We start from the raw sequence: 21,659 nt of genomic DNA on the forward strand, positions 1-21,659 counted from the left end.
CCGGCCTGGCTCAAAGCCAAGCCGGGGCCGCCCGCGCCGCCGGACCCCATCCTCGGACAGGCAGGGACACAGACACAGGTGCCCACGACAGACAGACAGACACACACACACACACACACACAGACGGAGGGACACGGGCACTCGGAGCTGGGCCACAAGGCCTGTGGGGGCGAGGCAGCCACCCCGCCGGAGGGGCGCAGGCCCTGGAGCTGCCTTAGGAGCCCTGGCAGCCGCGGGCCCTGCAGCCACGGTGTCAGGGATGCCGTTCTGCCCCCATTCCTGCCCATCAGCCGAACCGCCGCGGGACCGTGTGCCTGTGTTGCGTGCGCGGCGCCCACGCCCAGGCGCGGAGCGAGTCTCTCTTGTGTCTCTTGCTGTGTTGCGCGCGGCCCTTTTCGGCATGGGTGCCGGCCGCCCCCGCGTCGCTGTGGCCTTGGCTGTTGCGGGGCCGCGGAGCGCGCAGCCTGGTGCCAACGGGGCCTGAGGCCCCGGGCGGTCGGGCCATCTGGTGTCCCGGGCCCGCGGAGCGTGGACGTCGTGGCTGAGGGCCGAAGGGACGGTGGTCCGCGGGGGAGGCAGGGCATGTCCTTCGGAGAGAAGGTGCAGGCGGGCCCGGGCCGAAGGTGGGGGGGGTTGCGGGTGGCTGGGTGGCTTGGAGGCTGGGGGCGGTGCCAGGGAATTGCTAGGGGCTGGGGGCGGGCCTGGGGGCGGAGATTGGGGCGGGGCGAGGAGGGCCCGCAGGCGGGCCCGGCCCCGGCCCCGGCCCCGGCCCCCAAAGCCCCGCCCCGGCCCCGGCCCCCAAAGCCCCGCCCCGGCCCCCCGGAGGGGCTCGCAGGCCTGCGGAGACGGGATCCAGCCCCCGCCCGGCTCCCCCCAGCGACCGCCCCCTCCCCGCCCCGGCCCCGAGGTTCCTGCTGTCGCCCCGTCCCCTCCGTCGGCCGCCTTCGGGCCCCCGCGGCGCCCTGGGACGCGCGGCCGGCTAGGACGTGGGTGGGTGTGCTTGAAGGGCGGGCTGCGAGGGTGAAGGGCTTGAGAGGAAGAGGAGGTGGTGCATGTGTGTGGCCTCCTGCCCGTGCAGCCGGCGCCCTCGGTGCTCCGCGGCGCCCTGCGGTGCTTCCGGCGGGGCGGGGGCCATGCCACGGGTCGCCCGGAGGGGGGCGCCGCCGCCGCCGCCGCCGCCGCCGCCGCCGCCGCCGCCGCCGCCGCGTTGGTCGAGGGGGCGTTGGCGGCCAAGGGACAGACAGGAAGGCAGGCAAAAGGCCGAGGAAAAAAAGCCTACAGCACCCGGTATTCCCAGGCGGTCTCCCATCCAAGTACTAACCAGGCCCGACCCTGCTTAGCTTCCGAGATCAGACGAGATCGGGCGCGTTCAGGGTGGTATGGCCGTAGACGTCCGCGGCTGCCGCTGGGCGCCCCAAGAGCCTGCTCTGCGCCTCTCCGGGCCAGGCGCCCGCCGCTCCTCAGCCCTCCGCCCGCCCGATCGCGCCAGCCCGCCTGCATGCTCGCCTGCCGGCCCGACTGATTGATTGACTGACCGCCTCCCGCGCCGCGCCCGGGGTGGCGGAGGGCGCCTGCCCCGGGCCGGGCGGGGGGGTGGGGGCCAAGACGCCTCCCGCACCCCGGAGCGGAGGCTGTCGCCGGAGCCCGGGCGCGCTCCCGTCCCCGGCCTGGCGGGCGCGTCGCCGCCGCTCGGCTCCCCGGATGGCACGCCGCCCCACCTCGGACCGCTCACTGGCTGGGGGGGTGCCGCGGGCCGGCGCCGGCCGGCTCCGGACGACCCCTGGCCTCTCCTGTTCTTCAGCCGGCCTGGCTCAAAGCCAAGCCGGGGCCGCCCGCGCCGCCGGACCCCATCCTCGGACAGGCAGGGACACAGACACAGGTGCCCACGACAGACAGACAGACACACACACACACACACACAGACGGAGGGACACGGGCACTCGGAGCTGGGCCACAAGGCCTGTGGGGGCGAGGCAGCCACCCCGCCGGAGGGGCGCAGGCCCTGGAGCTGCCTTAGGAGCCCTGGCAGCCGCGGGCCCTGCAGCCACGGTGTCAGGGATGCCGTTCTGCCCCCATTCCTGCCCATCAGCCGAACCGCCGCGGGACCGTGTGCCTGTGTTGCGTGCGCGGCGCCCACGCCCAGGCGCGGAGCGAGTCTCTCTTGTGTCTCTTGCTGTGTTGCGCGCGGCCCTTTTCGGCATGGGTGCCGGCCGCCCCCGCGTCGCTGTGGCCTTGGCTGTTGCGGGGCCGCGGAGCGCGCAGCCCGGTGCCAACGGGGCCTGAGGCCCCGGGCGGTCGGGCCATCTGGTGTCCCGGGCCCGCGGAGCGTGGACGTCGTGGCTGAGGGCCGAAGGGACGGTGGTCCGCGGGGGAGGCAGGGCATGTCCTTCGGAGAGAAGGTGCAGGCGGGCCCGGGCCGAAGGTGGGGGGGGTTGCGGGTGGCTGGGTGGCTTGGAGGCTGGGGGCGGTGCCAGGGAATTGCTAGGGGCTGGGGGCGGGCCTGGGGGCGGAGATTGGGGCGGGGCGAGGGGGGCCCCGGCCCCGGCCCCGGCCCCCAAAGCCCCGCCCCGGCCCCCCGGAGGGGCTCGCAGGCCTGCGGAGACGGGATCCAGCCCCCGCCCGGCTCCCCCCAGCGACCGCCCCCTCCCCGCCCCGGCCCCGAGGTTCCTGCTGTCGCCCCGTCCCCTCCGTCGGCCGCCTTCGGGCCCCCGCGGCGCCCTGGGACGCGCGGCCGGCTAGGACGTGGGTGGGTGTGCTTGAAGGGCGGGCTGCGAGGGTGAAGGGCTTGAGAGGAAGAGGAGGTGGTGCATGTGTGTGGCCTCCTGCCCGTGCAGCCGGCGCCCTCGGTGCTCCGCGGCGCCCTGCGGTGCTTCCGGCGGGGCGGGGGCCATGCCACGGGTCGCCCGGAGGGGGGCGCCGCCGCCGCCGCCGCCGCCGCCGCCGCGTTGGTCGAGGGGGCGTTGGCGGCCAAGGGACAGACAGGAAGGCAGGCAAAAGGCCGAGGAAAAAAAGCCTACAGCACCCGGTATTCCCAGGCGGTCTCCCATCCAAGTACTAACCAGGCCCGACCCTGCTTAGCTTCCGAGATCAGACGAGATCGGGCGCGTTCAGGGTGGTATGGCCGTAGACGTCCGCGGCTGCCGCTGGGCGCCCCAAGAGCCTGCTCTGCGCCTCTCCGGGCCAGGCGCCCGCCGCTCCTCAGCCCTCCGCCCGCCCGATCGCGCCAGCCCGCCTGCATGCTCGCCTGCCGGCCCGACTGATTGATTGACTGACCGCCTCCCGCGCCGCGCCCGGGGTGGCGGAGGGCGCCTGCCCCGGGCCGGGCGGGGGGGGTGGGGGCCAAGACGCCTCCCGCACCCCGGAGCGGAGGCTGTCGCCGGAGCCCGGGCGCGCTCCCGTCCCCGGCCTGGCGGGCGCGTCGCCGCCGCTCGGCTCCCCGGATGGCACGCCGCCCCACCTCGGACCGCTCACTGGCTGGGGGGGTGCCGCGGGCCGGCGCCGGCCGGCTCCGGACGACCCCTGGCCTCTCCTGTTCTTCAGCCGGCCTGGCTCAAAGCCAAGCCGGGGCCGCCCGCGCCGCCGGACCCCATCCTCGGACAGGCAGGGACACAGACACAGGTGCCCACGACAGACAGACAGACACACACACACACACACACACACACAGACGGAGGGACACGGGCACTCGGAGCTGGGCCACAAGGCCTGTGGGGGCGAGGCAGCCACCCCGCCGGAGGGGCGCAGGCCCTGGAGCTGCCTTAGGAGCCCTGGCAGCCGCGGGCCCTGCAGCCACGGTGTCAGGGATGCCGTTCTGCCCCCATTCCTGCCCATCAGCCGAACCGCCGCGGGACCGTGTGCCTGTGTTGCGTGCGCGGCGCCCACGCCCAGGCGCGGAGCGAGTCTCTCTTGTGTCTCTTGCTGTGTTGCGCGCGGCCCTTTTCGGCATGGGTGCCGGCCGCCCCCGCGTCGCTGTGGCCTTGGCTGTTGCGGGGCCGCGGAGCGCGCAGCCCGGTGCCAACGGGGCCTGAGGCCCCGGGCGGTCGGGCCATCTGGTGTCCCGGGCCCGCGGAGCGTGGACGTCGTGGCTGAGGGCCGAAGGGACGGTGGTCCGCGGGGGAGGCAGGGCATGTCCTTCGGAGAGAAGGTGCAGGCGGGCCCGGGCCGAAGGTGGGGGGGGTTGCGGGTGGCTGGGTGGCTTGGAGGCTGGGGGCGGTGCCAGGGAATTGCTAGGGGCTGGGGGCGGGCCTGGGGGCGGAGATTGGGGCGGGGCGAGGAGGGCCCGCAGGCGGGCCCGGCCCCGGCCCCGGCCCCGGCCCCCAAAGCCCCGCCCCGGCCCCGGCCCCCAAAGCCCCGCCCCGGCCCCCCGGAGGGGCTCGCAGGCCTGCGGAGACGGGATCCAGCCCCCGCCCGGCTCCCCCCAGCGACCGCCCCCTCCCCGCCCCGGCCCCGAGGTTCCTGCTGTCGCCCCGTCCCCTCCGTCGGCCGCCTTCGGGCCCCCGCGGCGCCCTGGGACGCGCGGCCGGCTAGGACGTGGGTGGGTGTGCTTGAAGGGCTGGCTGCGAGGGTGAAGGGCTTGAGAGGAAGAGGAGGTGGTGCATGTGTGTGGCCTCCTGCCCGTGCAGCCGGCGCCCTCGGTGCTCCGCGGCGCCCTGCGGTGCTTCCGGCGGGGCGGGGGCCATGCCACGGGTCGCCCGGAGGGGGGCGCCGCCGCCGCCGCCGCCGCCGCCGCCGCGTTGGTCGAGGGGGCGTTGGCGGCCAAGGGACAGACAGGAAGGCAGGCAAAAGGCCGAGGAAAAAAAGCCTACAGCACCCGGTATTCCCAGGCGGTCTCCCATCCAAGTACTAACCAGGCCCGACCCTGCTTAGCTTCCGAGATCAGACGAGATCGGGCGCGTTCAGGGTGGTATGGCCGTAGACGTCCGCGGCTGCCGCTGGGCGCCCCAAGAGCCTGCTCTGCGCCTCTCCGGGCCAGGCGCCCGCCGCTCCTCAGCCCTCCGCCCGCCCGATCGCGCCAGCCCGCCTGCATGCTCGCCTGCCGGCCCGACTGATTGATTGACTGACCGCCTCCCGCGCCGCGCCCGGGGTGGCGGAGGGCGCCTGCCCCGGGCCGGGCGGGGGGGGTGGGGGCCAAGACGCCTCCCGCACCCCGGAGCGGAGGCTGTCGCCGGAGCCCGGGCGCGCTCCCGTCCCCGGCCTGGCGGGCGCGTCGCCGCCGCTCGGCTCCCCGGATGGCACGCCGCCCCACCTCGGACCGCTCACTGGCTGGGGGGGTGCCGCGGGCCGGCGCCGGCCGGCTCCGGACGACCCCTGGCCTCTCCTGTTCTTCAGCCGGCCTGGCTCAAAGCCAAGCCGGGGCCGCCCGCGCCGCCGGACCCCATCCTCGGACAGGCAGGGACACAGACACAGGTGCCCACGACAGACAGACAGACACACACACACACACACACAGACGGAGGGACACGGGCACTCGGAGCTGGGCCACAAGGCCTGTGGGGGCGAGGCAGCCACCCCGCCGGAGGGGCGCAGGCCCTGGAGCTGCCTTAGGAGCCCTGGCAGCCGCGGGCCCTGCAGCCACGGTGTCAGGGATGCCGTTCTGCCCCCATTCCTGCCCATCAGCCGAACCGCCGCGGGACCGTGTGCCTGTGTTGCGTGCGCGGCGCCCACGCCCAGGCGCGGAGCGAGTCTCTCTTGTGTCTCTTGCTGTGTTGCGCGCGGCCCTTTTCGGCATGGGTGCCGGCCGCCCCCGCGTCGCTGTGGCCTTGGCTGTTGCGGGGCCGCGGAGCGCGCAGCCCGGTGCCAACGGGGCCTGAGGCCCCGGGCGGTCGGGCCATCTGGTGTCCCGGGCCCGCGGAGCGTGGACGTCGTGGCTGAGGGCCGAAGGGACGGTGGTCCGCGGGGGAGGCAGGGCATGTCCTTCGGAGAGAAGGTGCAGGCGGGCCCGGGCCGAAGGTGGGGGGGGTTGCGGGTGGCTGGGTGGCTTGGAGGCTGGGGGCGGTGCCAGGGAATTGCTAGGGGCTGGGGGCGGGCCTGGGGGCGGAGATTGGGGCGGGGCGAGGAGGGCCCGCAGGCGGGCCCGGCCCCGGCCCCGGCCCCGGCCCCCAAAGCCCCGCCCCGGCCCCGGCCCCCAAAGCCCCGCCCCGGCCCCCCGGAGGGGCTCGCAGGCCTGCGGAGACGGGATCCAGCCCCCGCCCGGCTCCCCCCAGCGACCGCCCCCTCCCCGCCCCGGCCCCGAGGTTCCTGCTGTCGCCCCGTCCCCTCCGTCGGCCGCCTTCGGGCCCCCGCGGCGCCCTGGGACGCGCGGCCGGCTAGGACGTGGGTGGGTGTGCTTGAAGGGCGGGCTGCGAGGGTGAAGGGCTTGAGAGGAAGAGGAGGTGGTGCATGTGTGTGGCCTCCTGCCCGTGCAGCCGGCGCCCTCGGTGCTCCGCGGCGCCCTGCGGTGCTTCCGGCGGGGCGGGGGCCATGCCACGGGTCGCCCGGAGGGGGGCGCCGCCGCCGCCGCCGCCGCCGCCGCCGCGTTGGTCGAGGGGGCGTTGGCGGCCAAGGGACAGACAGGAAGGCAGGCAAAAGGCCGAGGAAAAAAAGCCTACAGCACCCGGTATTCCCAGGCGGTCTCCCATCCAAGTACTAACCAGGCCCGACCCTGCTTAGCTTCCGAGATCAGACGAGATCGGGCGCGTTCAGGGTGGTATGGCCGTAGACGTCCGCGGCTGCCGCTGGGCGCCCCAAGAGCCTGCTCTGCGCCTCTCCGGGCCAGGCGCCCGCCGCTCCTCAGCCCTCCGCCCGCCCGATCGCGCCAGCCCGCCTGCATGCTCGCCTGCCGGCCCGACTGATTGATTGACTGACCGCCTCCCGCGCCGCGCCCGGGGTGGCGGAGGGCGCCTGCCCCGGGCCGGGCGGGGGGGGTGGGGGCCAAGACGCCTCCCGCACCCCGGAGCGGAGGCTGTCGCCGGAGCCCGGGCGCGCTCCCGTCCCCGGCCTGGCGGGCGCGTCGCCGCCGCTCGGCTCCCCGGATGGCACGCCGCCCCACCTCGGACCGCTCACTGGCTGGGGGGGTGCCGCGGGCCGGCGCCGGCCGGCTCCGGACGACCCCTGGCCTCTCCTGTTCTTCAGCCGGCCTGGCTCAAAGCCAAGCCGGGGCCGCCCGCGCCGCCGGACCCCATCCTCGGACAGGCAGGGACACAGACACAGGTGCCCACGACAGACAGACAGACACACACACACACACACACACAGACGGAGGGACACGGGCACTCGGAGCTGGGCCACAAGGCCTGTGGGGGCGAGGCAGCCACCCCGCCGGAGGGGCGCAGGCCCTGGAGCTGCCTTAGGAGCCCTGGCAGCCGCGGGCCCTGCAGCCACGGTGTCAGGGATGCCGTTCTGCCCCCATTCCTGCCCATCAGCCGAACCGCCGCGGGACCGTGTGCCTGTGTTGCGTGCGCGGCGCCCACGCCCAGGCGCGGAGCGAGTCTCTCTTGTGTCTCTTGCTGTGTTGCGCGCGGCCCTTTTCGGCATGGGTGCCGGCCGCCCCCGCGTCGCTGTGGCCTTGGCTGTTGCGGGGCCGCGGAGCGCGCAGCCTGGTGCCAACGGGGCCTGAGGCCCCGGGCGGTCGGGCCATCTGGTGTCCCGGGCCCGCGGAGCGTGGACGTCGTGGCTGAGGGCCGAAGGGACGGTGGTCCGCGGGGGAGGCAGGGCATGTCCTTCGGAGAGAAGGTGCAGGCGGGCCCGGGCCGAAGGTGGGGGGGGTTGCGGGTGGCTGGGTGGCTTGGAGGCTGGGGGCGGTGCCAGGGAATTGCTAGGGGCTGGGGGCGGGCCTGGGGGCGGAGATTGGGGCGGGGCGAGGAGGGCCCGCAGGCGGGCCCGGCCCCGGCCCCGGCCCCGGCCCCCAAAGCCCCGCCCCGGCCCCGGCCCCCAAAGCCCCGCCCCGGCCCCCCGGAGGGGCTCGCAGGCCTGCGGAGACGGGATCCAGCCCCCGCCCGGCTCCCCCCAGCGACCGCCCCCTCCCCGCCCCGGCCCCGAGGTTCCTGCTGTCGCCCCGTCCCCTCCGTCGGCCGCCTTCGGGCCCCCGCGGCGCCCTGGGACGCGCGGCCGGCTAGGACGTGGGTGGGTGTGCTTGAAGGGCGGGCTGCGAGGGTGAAGGGCTTGAGAGGAAGAGGAGGTGGTGCATGTGTGTGGCCTCCTGCCCGTGCAGCCGGCGCCCTCGGTGCTCCGCGGCGCCCTGCGGTGCTTCCGGCGGGGCGGGGGCCATGCCACGGGTCGCCCGGAGGGGGGCGCCGCCGCCGCCGCCGCCGCCGCCGCCGCCGCCGCCGCCGCCGCGTTGGTCGAGGGGGCGTTGGCGGCCAAGGGACAGACAGGAAGGCAGGCAAAAGGCCGAGGAAAAAAAGCCTACAGCACCCGGTATTCCCAGGCGGTCTCCCATCCAAGTACTAACCAGGCCCGACCCTGCTTAGCTTCCGAGATCAGACGAGATCGGGCGCGTTCAGGGTGGTATGGCCGTAGACGTCCGCGGCTGCCGCTGGGCGCCCCAAGAGCCTGCTCTGCGCCTCTCCGGGCCAGGCGCCCGCCGCTCCTCAGCCCTCCGCCCGCCCGATCGCGCCAGCCCGCCTGCATGCTCGCCTGCCGGCCCGACTGATTGATTGACTGACCGCCTCCCGCGCCGCGCCCGGGGTGGCGGAGGGCGCCTGCCCCGGGCCGGGCGGGGGGGGTGGGGGCCAAGACGCCTCCCGCACCCCGGAGCGGAGGCTGTCGCCGGAGCCCGGGCGCGCTCCCGTCCCCGGCCTGGCGGGCGCGTCGCCGCCGCTCGGCTCCCCGGATGGCACGCCGCCCCACCTCGGACCGCTCACTGGCTGGGGGGGTGCCGCGGGCCGGCGCCGGCCGGCTCCGGACGACCCCTGGCCTCTCCTGTTCTTCAGCCGGCCTGGCTCAAAGCCAAGCCGGGGCCGCCCGCGCCGCCGGACCCCATCCTCGGACAGGCAGGGACACAGACACAGGTGCCCACGACAGACAGACAGACACACACACACACACACACAGACGGAGGGACACGGGCACTCGGAGCTGGGCCACAAGGCCTGTGGGGGCGAGGCAGCCACCCCGCCGGAGGGGCGCAGGCCCTGGAGCTGCCTTAGGAGCCCTGGCAGCCGCGGGCCCTGCAGCCACGGTGTCAGGGATGCCGTTCTGCCCCCATTCCTGCCCATCAGCCGAACCGCCGCGGGACCGTGTGCCTGTGTTGCGTGCGCGGCGCCCACGCCCAGGCGCGGAGCGAGTCTCTCTTGTGTCTCTTGCTGTGTTGCGCGCGGCCCTTTTCGGCATGGGTGCCGGCCGCCCCCGCGTCGCTGTGGCCTTGGCTGTTGCGGGGCCGCGGAGCGCGCAGCCCGGTGCCAACGGGGCCTGAGGCCCCGGGCGGTCGGGCCATCTGGTGTCCCGGGCCCGCGGAGCGTGGACGTCGTGGCTGAGGGCCGAAGGGACGGTGGTCCGCGGGGGAGGCAGGGCATGTCCTTCGGAGAGAAGGTGCAGGCGGGCCCGGGCCGAAGGTGGGGGGGGTTGCGGGTGGCTGGGTGGCTTGGAGGCTGGGGGCGGTGCCAGGGAATTGCTAGGGGCTGGGGGCGGGCCTGGGGGCGGAGATTGGGGCGGGGCGAGGAGGGCCCCGGCCCCGGCCCCGGCCCAAAGCCCCGCCCCGGCCCCGGCCCCCAAAGCCCCGCCCCGGCCCCCCGGAGGGGCTCGCAGGCCTGCGGAGACGGGATCCAGCCCCCGCCCGGCTCCCCCCAGCGACCGCCCCCTCCCCGCCCCGGCCCCGAGGTTCCTGCTGTCGCCCCGTCCCCTCCGTCGGCCGCCTTCGGGCCCCCGCGGCGCCCTGGGACGCGCGGCCGGCTAGGACGTGGGTGGGTGTGCTTGAAGGGCGGGCTGCGAGGGTGAAGGGCTTGAGAGGAAGAGGAGGTGGTGCATGTGTGTGGCCTCCTGCCCGTGCAGCCGGCGCCCTCGGTGCTCCGCGGCGCCCTGCGGTGCTTCCGGCGGGGCGGGGGCCATGCCACGGGTCGCCCGGAGGGGGGCGCCGCCGCCGCCGCCGCCGCCGCCGCCGCGTTGGTCGAGGGGGCGTTGGCGGCCAAGGGACAGACAGGAAGGCAGGCAAAAGGCCGAGGAAAAAAAGCCTACAGCACCCGGTATTCCCAGGCGGTCTCCCATCCAAGTACTAACCAGGCCCGACCCTGCTTAGCTTCCGAGATCAGACGAGATCGGGCGCGTTCAGGGTGGTATGGCCGTAGACGTCCGCGGCTGCCGCTGGGCGCCCCAAGAGCCTGCTCTGCGCCTCTCCGGGCCAGGCGCCCGCCGCTCCTCAGCCCTCCGCCCGCCCGATCGCGCCAGCCCGCCTGCATGCTCGCCTGCCGGCCCGACTGATTGATTGACTGACCGCCTCCCGCGCCGCGCCCGGGGTGGCGGAGGGCGCCTGCCCCGGGCCGGGCGGGGGGGGTGGGGGCCAAGACGCCTCCCGCACCCCGGAGCGGAGGCTGTCGCCGGAGCCCGGGCGCGCTCCCGTCCCCGGCCTGGCGGGCGCGTCGCCGCCGCTCGGCTCCCCGGATGGCACGCCGCCCCACCTCGGACCGCTCACTGGCTGGGGGGGTGCCGCGGGCCGGCGCCGGCCGGCTCCGGACGACCCCTGGCCTCTCCTGTTCTTCAGCCGGCCTGGCTCAAAGCCAAGCCGGGGCCGCCCGCGCCGCCGGACCCCATCCTCGGACAGGCAGGGACACAGACACAGGTGCCCACGACAGACAGACAGACACACACACACACACACACAGACGGAGGGACACGGGCACTCGGAGCTGGGCCACAAGGCCTGTGGGGGCGAGGCAGCCACCCCGCCGGAGGGGCGCAGGCCCTGGAGCTGCCTTAGGAGCCCTGGCAGCCGCGGGCCCTGCAGCCACGGTGTCAGGGATGCCGTTCTGCCCCCATTCCTGCCCATCAGCCGAACCGCCGCGGGACCGTGTGCCTGTGTTGCGTGCGCGGCGCCCACGCCCAGGCGCGGAGCGAGTCTCTCTTGTGTCTCTTGCTGTGTTGCGCGCGGCCCTTTTCGGCATGGGTGCCGGCCGCCCCCGCGTCGCTGTGGCCTTGGCTGTTGCGGGGCCGCGGAGCGCGCAGCCCGGTGCCAACGGGGCCTGAGGCCCCGGGCGGTCGGGCCATCTGGTGTCCCGGGCCCGCGGAGCGTGGACGTCGTGGCTGAGGGCCGAAGGGACGGTGGTCCGCGGGGGAGGCAGGGCATGTCCTTCGGAGAGAAGGTGCAGGCGGGCCCGGGCCGAAGGTGGGGGGGGTTGCGGGTGGCTGGGTGGCTTGGAGGCTGGGGGCGGTGCCAGGGAATTGCTAGGGGCTGGGGGCGGGCCTGGGGGCGGAGATTGGGGCGGGGCGAGGAGGGCCCGCAGGCGGGCCCGGCCCCGGCCCCGGCCCCGGCCCCCAAAGCCCCGCCCCGGCCCCGGCCCCCAAAGCCCCGCCCCGGCCCCCCGGAGGGGCTCGCAGGCCTGCGGAGACGGGATCCAGCCCCCGCCCGGCTCCCCCCAGCGACCGCCCCCTCCCCGCCCCGGCCCCGAGGTTCCTGCTGTCGCCCCGTCCCCTCCGTCGGCCGCCTTCGGGCCCCCGCGGCGCCCTGGGACGCGCGGCCGGCTAGGACGTGGGTGGGTGTGCTTGAAGGGCGGGCTGCGAGGGTGAAGGGCTTGAGAGGAAGAGGAGGTGGTGCATGTGTGTGGCCTCCTGCCCGTGCAGCCGGCGCCCTCGGTGCTCCGCGGCGCCCTGCGGTGCTTCCGGCGGGGCGGGGGCCATGCCACGGGTCGCCCGGAGGGGGGCGCCGCCGCCGCCGCCGCCGCCGCCGCCGCGTTGGTCGAGGGGGCGTTGGCGGCCAAGGGACAGACAGGAAGGCAGGCAAAAGGCCGAGGAAAAAAAGCCTACAGCACCCGGTATTCCCAGGCGGTCTCCCATCCAAGTACTAACCAGGCCCGACCCTGCTTAGCTTCCGAGATCAGACGAGATCGGGCGCGTTCAGGGTGGTATGGCCGTAGACGTCCGCGGCTGCCGCTGGGCGCCCCAAGAGCCTGCTCTGCGCCTCTCCGGGCCAGGCGCCCGCCGCTCCTCAGCCCTCCGCCCGCCCGATCGCGCCAGCCCGCCTGCATGCTCGCCTGCCGGCCCGACTGATTGATTGACTGACCGCCTCCCGCGCCGCGCCCGGGGTGGCGGAGGGCGCCTGCCCCGGGCCGGGCGGGGGGGGTGGGGGCCAAGACGCCTCCCGCACCCCGGAGCGGAGGCTGTCGCCGGAGCCCGGGCGCGCTCCCGTCCCCGGCCTGGCGGGCGCGTCGCCGCCGCTCGGCTCCCCGGATGGCACGCCGCCCCACCTCGGACCGCTCACTGGCTGGGGGGGTGCCGCGGGCCGGCGCCGGCCGGCTCCGGACGACCCCTGGCCTCTCCTGTTCTTCAGCCGGCCTGGCTCAAAGCCAAGCCGGGGCCGCCCGCGCCGCCGGACCCCATCCTCGGACAGGCAGGGACACAGACACAGGTGCCCACGACAGACAGACAGACACACACACACACACACACACAGACGGAGGGACACGGGCACTCGGAGCTGGGCCACAAGGCCTGTGGGGGCGAGGCAGCCACCCCGCCGGAGGGGCGCAGGCCCTGGAGCTGCCTTAGGAGCCCTGGCAGCCGCGGGCCCTGCAGCCACGGTGTCAGGGATGCCGTTCTGCCCCCATTCCTGCCCATCAGCCGAACCGCCGCGGGACCGTGTGCCTGTGTTGCGTGCGCGGCGCCCACGCCCAGGCGCGGAGCGAGTCTCTCTTGTGTCTCTTGCTGTGTTGCGCGCGGCCCTTTTCGGCATGGGTGCCGGCCGCCCCCGCGTCGCTGTGGCCTTGGCTGTTGCGGGGCCGCGGAGCGCGCAGCCCGGTGCCAACGGGGCCTGAGGCCCCGGGCGGTCGGGCCATCTGGTGTCCCGGGCCCGCGGAGCGTGGACGTCGTGGCTGAGGGCCGAAGGGACGGTGGTCCGCGGGGGAGGCAGGGCATGTCCTTCGGAGAGAAGGTGCAGGCGGGCCCGGGCCGAAGGTGGGGGGGGTTGCGGGTGGCTGGGTGGCTTGGAGGCTGGGGGCGGTGCCAGGGAATTGCTAGGGGCTGGGGGCGGGCCTGGGGGCGGAGATTGGGGCGGGGCGAGGAGGGCCCCGGCCCCGGCCCCGGCCCCCAAAGCCCCGCCCCGGCCCCGGCCCCCAAAGCCCCGCCCCGGCCCCCCGGAGGGGCTCGCAGGCCTGCGGAGACGGGATCCAGCCCCCGCCCGGCTCCCCCCAGCGACCGCCCCCTCCCCGCCCCGGCCCCGAGGTTCCTGCTGTCGCCCCGTCCCCTCCGTCGGCCGCCTTCGGGCCCCCGCGGCGCCCTGGGACGCGCGGCCGGCTAGGACGTGGGTGGGTGTGCTTGAAGGGCGGGCTGCGAGGGTGAAGGGCTTGAGAGGAAGAGGAGGTGGTGCATGTGTGTGGCCTCCTGCCCGTGCAGCCGGCGCCCTCGGTGCTCCGCGGCGCCCTGCGGTGCTTCCGGCGGGGCGGGGGCCATGCCACGGGTCGCCCGGAGGGGGGCGCCGCCGCCGCCGCCGCCGCCGCCGCCGCCGCCGCCGCGTTGGTCGAGGGGGCGTTGGCGGCCAAGGGACAGACAGGAAGGCAGGCAAAAGGCCGAGGAAAAAAAGCCTACAGCACCCGGTATTCCCAGGCGGTCTCCCATCCAAGTACTAACCAGGCCCGACCCTGCTTAGCTTCCGAGATCAGACGAGATCGGGCGCGTTCAGGGTGGTATGGCCGTAGACGTCCGCGGCTGCCGCTGGGCGCCCCAAGAGCCTGCTCTGCGCCTCTCCGGGCCAGGCGCCCGCCGCTCCTCAGCCCTCCGCCCGCCCGATCGCGCCAGCCCGCCTGCATGCTCGCCTGCCGGCCCGACTGATTGATTGACTGACCGCCTCCCGCGCCGCGCCCGGGGTGGCGGAGGGCGCCTGCCCCGGGCCGGGCGGGGGGGGTGGGGGCCAAGACGCCTCCCGCACCCCGGAGCGGAGGCTGTCGCCGGAGCCCGGGCGCGCTCCCGTCCCCGGCCTGGCGGGCGCGTCGCCGCCGCTCGGCTCCCCGGATGGCACGCCGCCCCACCTCGGACCGCTCACTGGCTGGGGGGGTGCCGCGGGCCGGCGCCGGCCGGCTCCGGACGACCCCTGGCCTCTCCTGTTCTTCAGCCGGCCTGGCTCAAAGCCAAGCCGGGGCCGCCCGCGCCGCCGGACCCCATCCTCGGACAGGCAGGGACACAGACACAGGTGCCCACGACAGACAGACAGACACACACACACACACACACAGACGGAGGGACACGGGCACTCGGAGCTGGGCCACAAGGCCTGTGGGGGCGAGGCAGCCACCCCGCCGGAGGGGCGCAGGCCCTGGAGCTGCCTTAGGAGCCCTGGCAGCCGCGGGCCCTGCAGCCACGGTGTCAGGGATGCCGTTCTGCCCCCATTCCTGCCCATCAGCCGAACCGCCGCGGGACCGTGTGCCTGTGTTGCGTGCGCGGCGCCCACGCCCAGGCGCGGAGCGAGTCTCTCTTGTGTCTCTTGCTGTGTTGCGCGCGGCCCTTTTCGGCATGGGTGCCGGCCGCCCCCGCGTCGCTGTGGCCTTGGCTGTTGCGGGGCCGCGGAGCGCGCAGCCCGGTGCCAACGGGGCCTGAGGCCCCGGGCGGTCGGGCCATCTGGTGTCCCGGGCCCGCGGAGCGTGGACGTCGTGGCTGAGGGCCGAAGGGACGGTGGTCCGCGGGGGAGGCAGGGCATGTCCTTCGGAGAGAAGGTGCAGGCGGGCCCGGGCCGAAGGTGGGGGGGGTTGCGGGTGGCTGGGTGGCTTGGAGGCTGGGGGCGGTGCCAGGGAATTGCTAGGGGCTGGGGGCGGGCCTGGGGGCGGAGATTGGGGCGGGGCGAGGAGGGCCCGCAGGCGGGCCCGGCCCCGGCCCCGGCCCCGGCCCCCAAAGCCCCGCCCCGGCCCCGGCCCCCAAAGCCCCGCCCCGGCCCCCCGGAGGGGCTCGCAGGCCTGCGGAGACGGGATCCAGCCCCCGCCCGGCTCCCCCCAGCGACCGCCCCCTCCCCGCCCCGGCCCCGAGGTTCCTGCTGTCGCCCCGTCCCCTCCGTCGGCCGCCTTCGGGCCCCCGCGGCGCCCTGGGACGCGCGGCCGGCTAGGACGTGGGTGGGTGTGCTTGAAGGGCGGGCTGCGAGGGTGAAGGGCTTGAGAGGAAGAGGAGGTGGTGCATGTGTGTGGCCTCCTGCCCGTGCAGCCGGCGCCCTCGGTGCTCCGCGGCGCCCTGCGGTGCTTCCGGCGGGGCGGGGGCCATGCCACGGGTCGCCCGGAGGGGGGCGCCGCCGCCGCCGCCGCCGCCGCCGCCGCGTTGGTCGAGGGGGCGTTGGCGGCCAAGGGACAGACAGGAAGGCAGGCAAAAGGCCGAGGAAAAAAAGCCTACAGCACCCGGTATTCCCAGGCGGTCTCCCATCCAAGTACTAACCAGGCCCGACCCTGCTTAGCTTCCGAGATCAGACGAGATCGGGCGCGTTCAGGGTGGTATGGCCGTAGACGTCCGCGGCTGCCGCTGGGCGCCCCAAGAGCCTGCTCTGCGCCTCTCCGGGCCAGGCGCCCGCCGCTCCTCAGCCCTCCGCCCGCCCGATCGCGCCAGCCCGCCTGCATGCTCGCCTGCCGGCCCGACTGATTGATTGACTGACCGCCTCCCGCGCCGCGCCCGGGGTGGCGGAGGGCGCCTGCCCCGGGCCGGGCGGGGGGGGTGGGGGCCAAGACGCCTCCCGCACCCCGGAGCGGAGGCTGTCGCCGGAGCCCGGGCGCGCTCCCGTCCCCGGCCTGGCGGGCGCGTCGCCGCCGCTCGGCTCCCCGGATGGCACGCCGCCCCACCTCGGACCGCTCACTGGCTGGGGGGGTGCCGCGGGCCGGCGCCGGCCGGCTCCGGACGACCCCTGGCCTCTCCTGTTCTTCAGCCGGCCTGGCTCAAAGCCAAGCCGGGGCCGCCCGCGCCGCCGGACCCCATCCTCGGACAGGCAGGGACACAGACACAGGTGCCCACGACAGACAGACAGACACACACACACACACACACAGACGGAGGGACACGGGCACTCGGAGCTGGGCCACAAGGCCTGTGGGGGCGAGGCAGCCACCCCGCCGGAGGGGCGCAGGCCCTGGAGCTGCCTTAGGAGCCCTGGCAGCCGCGGGCCCTGCAGCCACGGTGTCAGGGATGCCGTTCTGCCCCCATTCCTGCCCATCAGCCGAACCGCCGCGGGACCGTGTGCCTGTGTTGCGTGCGCGGCGCCCACGCCCAGGCGCGGAGCGAGTCTCTCTTGTGTCTCTTGCTGTGTTGCGCGCGGCCCTTTTCGGCATGGGTGCCGGCCGCCCCCGCGTCGCTGTGGCCTTGGCTGTTGCGGGGCCGCGGAGCGCGCAGCCCGGTGCCAACGGGGCCTGAGGCCCCGGGCGGTCGGGCCATCTGGTGTCCCGGGCCCGCGGAGCGTGGACGTCGTGGCTGAGGGCCGAAGGGACGGTGGTCCGCGGGGGAGGCAGGGCATGTCCTTCGGAGAGAAGGTGCAGGCGGGCCCGGGCCGAAGGTGGGGGGGGTTGCGGGTGGCTGGGTGGCTTGGAGGCTGGGGGCGGTGCCAGGGAATTGCTAGGGGCTGGGGGCGGGCCTGGGGGCGGAGATTGGGGCGGGGCGAGGAGGGCCCGCAGGCGGGCCCGGCCCCGGCCCCGGCCCCGGCCCCCAAAGCCCCGCCCCGGCCCCGGCCCCCAAAGCCCCGCCCCGGCCCCCCGGAGGGGCTCGCAGGCCTGCGGAGACGGGATCCAGCCCCCGCCCGGCTCCCCCCAGCGACCGCCCCCTCCCCGCCCCGGCCCCGAGGTTCCTGCTGTCGCCCCGTCCCCTCCGTCGGCCGCCTTCGGGCCCCCGCGGCGCCCTGGGACGCGCGGCCGGCTAGGACGTGGGTGGGTGTGCTTGAAGGGCGGGCTGCGAGGGTGAAGGGCTTGAGAGGAAGAGGAGGTGGTGCATGTGTGTGGCCTCCTGCCCGTGCAGCCGGCGCCCTCGGTGCTCCGCGGCGCCCTGCGGTGCTTCCGGCGGGGCGGGGGCCATGCCACGGGTCGCCCGGAGGGGGGCGCCGCCGCCGCCGCCGCCGCCGCCGCCGCGTTGGTCGAGGGGGCGTTGGCGGCCAAGGGACAGACAGGAAGGCAGGCAAAAGGCCGAGGAAAAAAAGCCTACAGCACCCGGTATTCCCAGGCGGTCTCCCATCCAAGTACTAACCAGGCCCGACCCTGCTTAGCTTCCGAGATCAGACGAGATCGGGCGCGTTCAGGGTGGTATGGCCGTAGACGTCCGCGGCTGCCGCTGGGCGCCCCAAGAGCCTGCTCTGCGCCTCTCCGGGCCAGGCGCCCGCCGCTCCTCAGCCCTCCGCCCGCCCGATCGCGCCAGCCCGCCTGCATGCTCGCCTGCCGGCCCGACTGATTGATTGACTGACCGCCTCCCGCGCCGCGCCCGGGGTGGCGGAGGGCGCCTGCCCCGGGCCGGGCGGGGGGGGTGGGGGCCAAGACGCCTCCCGCACCCCGGAGCGGAGGCTGTCGCCGGAGCCCGGGCGCGCTCCCGTCCCCGGCCTGGCGGGCGCGTCGCCGCCGCTCGGCTCCCCGGATGGCACGCCGCCCCACCTCGGACCGCTCACTGGCTGGGGGGGTGCCGCGGGCCGGCGCCGGCCGGCTCCGGACGACCCCTGGCCTCTCCTGTTCTTCAGCCGGCCTGGCTCAAAGCCAAGCCGGGGCCGCCCGCGCCGCCGGACCCCATCCTCGGACAGGCAGGGACACAGACACAGGTGCCCACGACAGACAGACAGACACACACACACACACACACAGACGGAGGGACACGGGCACTCGGAGCTGGGCCACAAGGCCTGTGGGGGCGAGGCAGCCACCCCGCCGGAGGGGCGCAGGCCCTGGAGCTGCCTTAGGAGCCCTGGCAGCCGCGGGCCCTGCAGCCACGGTGTCAGGGATGCCGTTCTGCCCCCATTCCTGCCCATCAGCCGAACCGCCGCGGGACCGTGTGCCTGTGTTGCGTGCGCGGCGCCCACGCCCAGGCGCGGAGCGAGTCTCTCTTGTGTCTCTTGCTGTGTTGCGCGCGGCCCTTTTCGGCATGGGTGCCGGCCGCCCCCGCGTCGCTGTGGCCTTGGCTGTTGCGGGGCCGCGGAGCGCGCAGCCCGGTGCCAACGGGGCCTGAGGCCCCGGGCGGTCGGGCCATCTGGTGTCCCGGGCCCGCGGAGCGTGGACGTCGTGGCTGAGGGCCGAAGGGACGGTGGTCCGCGGGGGAGGCAGGGCATGTCCTTCGGAGAGAAGGTGCAGGCGGGCCCGGGCCGAAGGTGGGGGGGGTTGCGGGTGGCTGGGTGGCTTGGAGGCTGGGGGCGGTGCCAGGGAATTGCTAGGGGCTGGGGGCGGGCCTGGGGGCGGAGATTGGGGCGGGGCGAGGAGGGCCCGCAGGCGGGCCCGGCCCCGGCCCCGGCCCCGGCCCCCAAAGCCCCGCCCCGGCCCCGGCCCCCAAAGCCCCGCCCCGGCCCCCCGGAGGGGCTCGCAGGCCTGCGGAGACGGGATCCAGCCCCCGCCCGGCTCCCCCCAGCGACCGCCCCCTCCCCGCCCCGGCCCCGAGGTTCCTGCTGTCGCCCCGTCCCCTCCGTCGGCCGCCTTCGGGCCCCCGCGGCGCCCTGGGACGCGCGGCCGGCTAGGACGTGGGTGGGTGTGCTTGAAGGGCGGGCTGCGAGGGTGAAGGGCTTGAGAGGAAGAGGAGGTGGTGCATGTGTGTGGCCTCCTGCCCGTGCAGCCGGCGCCCTCGGTGCTCCGCGGCGCCCTGCGGTGCTTCCGGCGGGGCGGGGGCCATGCCACGGGTCGCCCGGAGGGGGGCGCCGCCGCCGCCGCCGCCGCCGCCGCCGCGTTGGTCGAGGGGGCGTTGGCGGCCAAGGGACAGACAGGAAGGCAGGCAAAAGGCCGAGGAAAAAAAGCCTACAGCACCCGGTATTCCCAGGCGGTCTCCCATCCAAGTACTAACCAGGCCCGACCCTGCTTAGCTTCCGAGATCAGACGAGATCGGGCGCGTTCAGGGTGGTATGGCCGTAGACGTCCGCGGCTGCCGCTGGGCGCCCCAAGAGCCTGCTCTGCGCCTCTCCGGGCCAGGCGCCCGCCGCTCCTCAGCCCTCCGCCCGCCCGATCGCGCCAGCCCGCCTGCATGCTCGCCTGCCGGCCCGACTGATTGATTGACTGACCGCCTCCCGCGCCGCGCCCGGGGTGGCGGAGGGCGCCTGCCCCGGGCCGGGCGGGGGGGGTGGGGGCCAAGACGCCTCCCGCACCCCGGAGCGGAGGCTGTCGCCGGAGCCCGGGCGCGCTCCCGTCCCCGGCCTGGCGGGCGCGTCGCCGCCGCTCGGCTCCCCGGATGGCACGCCGCCCCACCTCGGACCGCTCACTGGCTGGGGGGGTGCCGCGGGCCGGCGCCGGCCGGCTCCGGACGACCCCTGGCCTCTCCTGTTCTTCAGCCGGCCTGGCTCAAAGCCAAGCCGGGGCCGCCCGCGCCGCCGGACCCCATCCTCGGACAGGCAGGGACACAGACACAGGTGCCCACGACAGACAGACAGACACACACACACACACACACAGACGGAGGGACACGGGCACTCGGAGCTGGGCCACAAGGCCTGTGGGGGCGAGGCAGCCACCCCGCCGGAGGGGCGCAGGCCCTGGAGCTGCCTTAGGAGCCCTGGCAGCCGCGGGCCCTGCAGCCACGGTGTCAGGGATGCCGTTCTGCCCCCATTCCTGCCCATCAGCCGAACCGCCGCGGGACCGTGTGCCTGTGTTGCGTGCGCGGCGCCCACGCCCAGGCGCGGAGCGAGTCTCTCTTGTGTCTCTTGCTGTGTTGCGCGCGGCCCTTTTCGGCATGGGTGCCGGCCGCCCCCGCGTCGCTGTGGCCTTGGCTGTTGCGGGGCCGCGGAGCGCGCAGCCCGGTGCCAACGGGGCCTGAGGCCCCGGGCGGTCGGGCCATCTGGTGTCCCGGGCCCGCGGAGCGTGGACGTCGTGGCTGAGGGCCGAAGGGACGGTGGTCCGCGGGGGAGGCAGGGCATGTCCTTCGGAGAGAAGGTGCAGGCGGGCCCGGGCCGAAGGTGGGGGGGGTTGCGGGTGGCTGGGTGGCTTGGAGGCTGGGGGCGGTGCCAGGGAATTGCTAGGGGCTGGGGGCGGGCCTGGGGGCGGAGATTGGGGCGGGGCGAGGAGGGCCCGCAGGCGGGCCCGGCCCCGGCCCCGGCCCCGGCCCCCAAAGCCCCGCCCCGGCCCCGGCCCCCAAAGCCCCGCCCCGGCCCCCCGGAGGGGCTCGCAGGCCTGCGGAGACGGGATCCAGCCCCCGCCCGGCTCCCCCCAGCGACCGCCCCCTCCCCGCCCCGGCCCCGAGGTTCCTGCTGTCGCCCCGTCCCCTCCGTCGGCCGCCTTCGGGCCCCCGCGGCGCCCTGGGACGCGCGGCCGGCTAGGACGTGGGTGGGTGTGCTTGAAGGGCGGGCTGCGAGGGTGAAGGGCTTGAGAGGAAGAGGAGGTGGTGCATGTGTGTGGCCTCCTGCCCGTGCAGCCGGCGCCCTCGGTGCTCCGCGGCGCCCTGCGGTGCTTCCGGCGGGGCGGGGGCCATGCCACGGGTCGCCCGGAGGGGGGCGCCGCCGCCGCCGCCGCCGCCGCCGCCGCGTTGGTCGAGGGGGCGTTGGCGGCCAAGGGACAGACAGGAAGGCAGGCAAAAGGCCGAGGAAAAAAAGCCTACAGCACCCGGTATTCCCAGGCGGTCTCCCATCCAAGTACTAACCAGGCCCGACCCTGCTTAGCTTCCGAGATCAGACGAGATCGGGCGCGTTCAGGGTGGTATGGCCGTAGACGTCCGCGGCTGCCGCTGGGCGCCCCAAGAGCCTGCTCTGCGCCTCTCCGGGCCAGGCGCCCGCCGCTCCTCAGCCCTCCGCCCGCCCGATCGCGCCAGCCCGCCTGCATGCTCGCCTGCCGGCCCGACTGATTGATTGACTGACCGCCTCCCGCGCCGCGCCCGGGGTGGCGGAGGGCGCCTGCCCCGGGCCGGGCGGGGGGGGTGGGGGCCAAGACGCCTCCCGCACCCCGGAGCGGAGGCTGTCGCCGGAGCCCGGGCGCGCTCCCGTCCCCGGCCTGGCGGGCGCGTCGCCGCCGCTCGGCTCCCCGGATGGCACGCCGCCCCACCTCGGACCGCTCACTGGCTGGGGGGGTGCCGCGGGCCGGCGCCGGCCGGCTCCGGACGACCCCTGGCCTCTCCTGTTCTTCAGCCGGCCTGGCTCAAAGCCAAGCCGGGGCCGCCCGCGCCGCCGGACCCCATCCTCGGACAGGCAGGGACACAGACACAGGTGCCCACGACAGACAGACAGACACACACACACACACACACAGACGGAGGGACACGGGCACTCGGAGCTGGGCCACAAGGCCTGTGGGGGCGAGGCAGCCACCCCGCCGGAGGGGCGCAGGCCCTGGAGCTGCCTTAGGAGCCCTGGCAGCCGCGGGCCCTGCAGCCACGGTGTCAGGGATGCCGTTCTGCCCCCATTCCTGCCCATCAGCCGAACCGCCGCG

At 76.0% G+C, this 21,659-nt stretch overlaps 12 non-coding genes across 12 annotated transcripts; all 12 read right to left on the reverse strand.

Moving 5' to 3' along the window:
* Positions 1-1,272: 1,272 nt before the first annotated feature.
* LOC140597107 (5S ribosomal RNA) lies at positions 1,273-1,391 on the reverse strand. The gene has a single exon (XR_011998974.1). It is a non-coding gene; the product is annotated as a 5S ribosomal RNA (ribosomal RNA).
* A 1,619-nt stretch (positions 1,392-3,010) lies between these two features.
* LOC140597108 (5S ribosomal RNA) lies at positions 3,011-3,129 on the reverse strand. Its single transcript, XR_011998975.1, has one exon. It is a non-coding gene; the product is annotated as a 5S ribosomal RNA (ribosomal RNA).
* A 1,669-nt stretch (positions 3,130-4,798) lies between these two features.
* Positions 4,799-4,917, reverse strand: LOC140597024 (5S ribosomal RNA). The gene has a single exon (XR_011998892.1). It is a non-coding gene; the product is annotated as a 5S ribosomal RNA (ribosomal RNA).
* A 1,663-nt stretch (positions 4,918-6,580) lies between these two features.
* Positions 6,581-6,699, reverse strand: LOC140597025 (5S ribosomal RNA). Its single transcript, XR_011998893.1, has one exon. It is a non-coding gene; the product is annotated as a 5S ribosomal RNA (ribosomal RNA).
* Positions 6,700-8,379: 1,680 nt separating this feature from the next.
* Positions 8,380-8,498, reverse strand: LOC140597026 (5S ribosomal RNA). Its single transcript, XR_011998894.1, has one exon. It is a non-coding gene; the product is annotated as a 5S ribosomal RNA (ribosomal RNA).
* A 1,644-nt stretch (positions 8,499-10,142) lies between these two features.
* LOC140597027 (5S ribosomal RNA) lies at positions 10,143-10,261 on the reverse strand. The gene has a single exon (XR_011998895.1). It is a non-coding gene; the product is annotated as a 5S ribosomal RNA (ribosomal RNA).
* A 1,663-nt stretch (positions 10,262-11,924) lies between these two features.
* Positions 11,925-12,043, reverse strand: LOC140597028 (5S ribosomal RNA). The gene has a single exon (XR_011998896.1). It is a non-coding gene; the product is annotated as a 5S ribosomal RNA (ribosomal RNA).
* Positions 12,044-13,700: 1,657 nt separating this feature from the next.
* LOC140597030 (5S ribosomal RNA) lies at positions 13,701-13,819 on the reverse strand. Its single transcript, XR_011998898.1, has one exon. It is a non-coding gene; the product is annotated as a 5S ribosomal RNA (ribosomal RNA).
* Positions 13,820-15,482: 1,663 nt separating this feature from the next.
* Positions 15,483-15,601, reverse strand: LOC140597031 (5S ribosomal RNA). The gene has a single exon (XR_011998899.1). It is a non-coding gene; the product is annotated as a 5S ribosomal RNA (ribosomal RNA).
* A 1,663-nt stretch (positions 15,602-17,264) lies between these two features.
* On the reverse strand, positions 17,265-17,383 carry LOC140597032 (5S ribosomal RNA). The gene has a single exon (XR_011998900.1). It is a non-coding gene; the product is annotated as a 5S ribosomal RNA (ribosomal RNA).
* A 1,663-nt stretch (positions 17,384-19,046) lies between these two features.
* LOC140597033 (5S ribosomal RNA) lies at positions 19,047-19,165 on the reverse strand. Its single transcript, XR_011998901.1, has one exon. It is a non-coding gene; the product is annotated as a 5S ribosomal RNA (ribosomal RNA).
* Positions 19,166-20,828: 1,663 nt separating this feature from the next.
* On the reverse strand, positions 20,829-20,947 carry LOC140597034 (5S ribosomal RNA). Its single transcript, XR_011998902.1, has one exon. It is a non-coding gene; the product is annotated as a 5S ribosomal RNA (ribosomal RNA).
* Between the last annotated feature and the right edge of the window lie 712 nt (positions 20,948-21,659).

Source organism: Vulpes vulpes, unplaced genomic scaffold (assembly GCF_048418805.1).
Source record: "Vulpes vulpes isolate BD-2025 unplaced genomic scaffold, VulVul3 u000000748, whole genome shotgun sequence".
NCBI lineage: Eukaryota > Metazoa > Chordata > Mammalia > Carnivora > Canidae > Vulpes > Vulpes vulpes.